Below are 4,591 nucleotides of genomic sequence, written 5' to 3'. Positions count from 1 at the left end.
GCGTAGCAGATCTGTTCCGCCAAGACCAAATACATTAACATTGTCATATCCATCACCATGCTAAAATGCTCAGAGAGTTGTCATGATTGAACTATGGTTATTAGGAGGGACATAATAAATAGTAGTAAGTGTTATACAGTGCCTTTTCAGCAACACTGTGGCCTCAAAAGAAAAACCATAAAAGATTAAATCACTACACACTCAAACATCACAAGATCTTCTGTGTGTTCAAGAACATCTCACACATCTGATGATGGTTGTTCTTACCTCTTCATCACTGTTGTTGTGTTCCTCCGACTTGGCTTTTTTCTTCTCTTTCTTTTTCTTCTCATCCTCCTTCTTCTTCTTGTCCTTGTCGGGCAGGATGTCATCCAGCCAGGCCAGATCATGCTGCGAGAAGATCAGGTCCAGAGTCTTCCTCACGACCATCAGGCCCAGAATCTGACGGAGGAACCGGTCACATGACAATAGGCCAAACAAACGGTATCCAAAAACAAAAGGTACAAGACATGATAATTATGTTCTGAGAGTCACATATTGGGGGGATCTGATGAAAAATCCAGGTCATATTTTAGCCCACAATAAAAAACAAAAACAACAATATATGTCAAATAAAATATTAGGCATTGAGAAAATAAAGCCTATTTTAAGATCTTTTACATTTTGCGGCATGGCATTATTTTCATGAAAATGAAGCATATTTCAACTATTTGTTTTTTTTACTTTTCAGAATAAAATAAAATATTTTGTATAGAGAAAATAAAACATAGAAAATAAACCATATTTTAGGACTATTAAGATGTAAAATAAAATAAAATAATATTTTGCTTAGAGAAAATAAGGCCTATTTAAGATCTTTTACTTTTTTGAAGTATGACATTATCTTCATGACAATTACGTATATTATGTTTTTTTTTTCCAGAATAAAAATAAAATATTTTGCATAGAAGAAATAAAGCCAATTTTAAGATCTTTACTATTTTTTTTGCATCATGAAATAATTTTCATGAAAATTAAGTATATTTTCAACATTTATTTTATTTTTTTCTTTAGATTCTGGGTTGAAATATGACCTATCCATCTCTTAATGAGATTTACCTATACATCCCACATCAGTTTTTATTTGAAACACATTTCTAGTGATTGGTCCAGAGAAGCAGAACTTGTGCAGAACTCGCACCATGACAGGGAAAATGATGGCTGCCACAGTGGACTTGAGGATCCAGAGGACGGCCAAACAGGTGATCTGCACCAGAGTGAAGAGATGCACGCGCCGCAGGGGTACGTGCCGCAGGAAGACGAAATCTGGCTGGTGCTTGGCTGGCATGAGGAACAGCTTCATCCTCTCCCAAAACTGAACAAAATAGGAAAGTCTGGTGAAATCCACCCAAGGACATATATTTGTATAATAGTTCCAACTCTGTATTATTTTCTTTCTCACACAAAAAGAGTTGGTATATAGTGCAAAACTACTTTTAAGGCCTTTTGGAGCTTGAGAGGTTAAACCATCATCCATCTTTGTTCTATGGAAATGAGCAACTCAAAGAATCATAATACAGGCCCATGAAGGGGAGTAAATTATGAAAAACATTTCATATTTGAGCAAACTATTGTAAGGAAAAAGTATAATTTGCTGAAAATTTCCTCACCCTCAGGTCACCCAAGATGTAGACGAGTTTGTTTCTTCATCAGAACAGATTTGGAGAAATGTAGCATTACATCACTGGCTCACCAATGGATCCTCTGCAGTGAATGGGTGCCGTCAGAATGAGAGTCCAAACAGCTGATAAAAACATCACAATAATCCACAAGTAATCCACACCACTCCTGTCCATCAGTTAATGTCTCGTGAAGTGAAAAGCTGCGTGTTTAAGAAACAAATTCATCATTAATGAATGAATGAATGATGCATGAGGAGAGAGAGTCATAGAGCCAATCAAGTGGTTGGGGATTATTAAGAGGCCATGATTGACAAAGGCCAGGAGGGCAATTTTGGCCAGGACACTGGGGTTACACCCCTACTCTTTTACGAGAAGTGCCATGGGATTTTTAATGACCACAGAGAGTCAGGACCTCGGTTTAACGTCTCATCCGAAAGACTGTGATTTTTGACAGTATAGTGTCCCCGTCACTATACTGGGGCATTAGGACCCACACAGACTACAGGGTGAGCACCCCCTGCTGGCCTCACTAACACCTCTTCCAACAGCAACCTAGTTTTCCCAGGAGGTCTCCCATCCAGGTACTGACCAGGCTCAGCCCTGCTTAGCTTCAGTGGGCAACCAGTCTTGGGCTGCAGGGTGATATGGCTGTGGACATAAAAAGACATTTTTAACTTTAAACTGTTGCTTCTGGCCAAAATATGAGTTCATAATCCATAGTAATGCCTCCTCCAGTGAGAAAGTCCATGCACTATTGTTTTCTCACATCAAAATCCACCCACATATTTGTTTAGATCTTTTTTGAACTGGTTTCGCTGTGCATACATCCTTTTTCACTAGAGAAAGCAATATTATGGATAATATTTTAGCCATAAGCAATGGTATGAAATTAAAAACATCCCAATGATGGAATTGTTTCTTACAAACACACATCTTTTCGCTTCACAAGACATTAACTGATGGACTGGAGTGGATTGCTTGTGGATTATTGTGATGTTTTTATCAGCTGTTTGGACTCTCATTCTGATGGCACACATTCACTGCAGAGGATCCACTGGTGAGTGTATGTGATGTAATGCTACATTTCTCCAAATCTGTTCTGATGAAGAAACAAACTCATCTACATCTTGGAAGGCCTGAGGGTGAGGAAATTTTCAGGAAATTTTCATTTTTGGATGAATTATTAAATCTGAACTACAGATTTACAGAGCGACATGTACCTGAATGCCATGGAGAGAAGCGACGCCCATATACAGGAAAACACCATACAACACAGGCATAGGGATGTACTGTGCAGAAATACACAAAAGTATTTGTGCAGTTTCTGCACTGCAAAAAATGAGCATGATTTGATTCAAATAAAGTAAGACTGTTCTGATTACCTGCAGTACCGGTGCAAGGAAGACAGAGACCCCAGTGAGGACGAACACCAGTATGCCTGTGAGTCTCTGTTCCCTGCGTTAAACACAAACATAATGCTCCTCACAACTACATGACAAAATACTTGTGCTAAATTCTACACAGAAGTCTGGTTTTGACTTACCGCACACCAAGAAACTGTGGCTGCTCGCCAGGAGCGCTGGACTCACTCTCCATCTTCAGAGAGTCGATGTGGGCGATGGAAATGACTGTGGCTGCTACGTACCAGGGCAAACCCATGAAGGAGCAGACAGCCATGAGGATGCCCACCCAGAACAGGTCCAGATGATAACCACAACCTTTCTGCTCAAGTAAAACGGGAAGAAGACATTTAGCGGTGCTACATGGAACGACACACTACTGCCTGTGGACATGCATGCATATTACCTATTCAAGTGCCACAGTATTGTAAATGGTCATCAAGGCTTTTCTATACGGTTCCTAAGGTGTTCTGAGTCAGTATTATTTTAGTATTATTCATATATTATCATAGTATTTATTAATATTTTGAATTAGCTTTTATTTTTAGTTTAAGGTTTAGTACTTCTGTCATGTGCTTATGGTATTAGTTTTAGTTTTTGTAATATTTCTATTTACCTTTATTTTTATTCCCACTTTAGTCACGTTAGTACAATTTTTTTTTTCATGAAATATTTACGTTTTATTTAATTTCAGCTTTACATTAATTACTGAAAACAATTTTTTAATAGGTCTAGTTTTACTTCTTAATACACAAGCTTGCATATGGTGGGCCTCACAAAACTCCAGGTAATTTTTCATCACATACATACATAAATATTGATTTATTTAAGATTTTTAGATTTACTTGTGTATTTGCAGTATGGCACTATTTTCATGAAAACTGAGCATTTTTAACAAACATTTCAACATTTTTATTTTTCAGAATAAAAATAAAATGAAATATTTAGTATAGAGAAAATAAAGTCTATTTAGGGCCAATAAAACAAAATATTTTACATAAAGAAACAAGCCTATTTAATATCTCTTATATTTTTTGGCGTAATAATAATACAATTAATTCAAATTTTGATTATTTTTTTTTTTTTTTTGCAGTGTGGCATTACTTTAATGAAAATGTATCTTTTTTTTCCCAAAAAAATTTCAAGAGTTTTTTTTTTTAGAATAAAAATAAAATAAAATATTTAGCATGGAGAAAATAAAGTCTATTTCAGGACCATTAAGATGTTTTAAAGGGATAGTTCACCCAAAAATGAAAATTTGATGTTTATCTGCTTACCCCCAGGGCATTCAAGGTGAAGGTGACATTAGGCACGTTTCCATTACCCTAAAAAATTACGTTTTAGTCGCATAACATTGGTTAATGGAAATGCCGTCATTTCACAATACTTTTTTATCGACGTTTATAAAATATCGCCAAAGTTTTGCGCAAATTTGTAATGGAAACGCACCTAGTGTTTCTTCAATAGAACACAAACGAAGATTTTTAACTCAAACCGTTGCAGTCTGTCAGTCATATAATGTAAGTGGAT

The 4,591-nt window shown here is 36.4% G+C and overlaps 1 pseudogene; it reads right to left on the bottom strand.

The window, feature by feature from the left end:
• Positions 1 to 4,591, bottom strand: part of LOC107658545 (electrogenic sodium bicarbonate cotransporter 4-like) — a 27,263-nt pseudogene that overhangs the window by 4,033 nt on the left and 18,639 nt on the right.

Source organism: Sinocyclocheilus anshuiensis, unplaced genomic scaffold, assembly GCF_001515605.1.
Source record: "Sinocyclocheilus anshuiensis isolate Anshui unplaced genomic scaffold, SAMN03320099.WGS_v1.1 scaffold343, whole genome shotgun sequence".
Taxonomy (NCBI): domain Eukaryota; kingdom Metazoa; phylum Chordata; class Actinopteri; order Cypriniformes; family Cyprinidae; genus Sinocyclocheilus; species Sinocyclocheilus anshuiensis.
The sequence above is the reverse complement of the archived record's forward strand: the minus strand, read 5'-3'. Positions and strand labels throughout refer to the sequence as shown.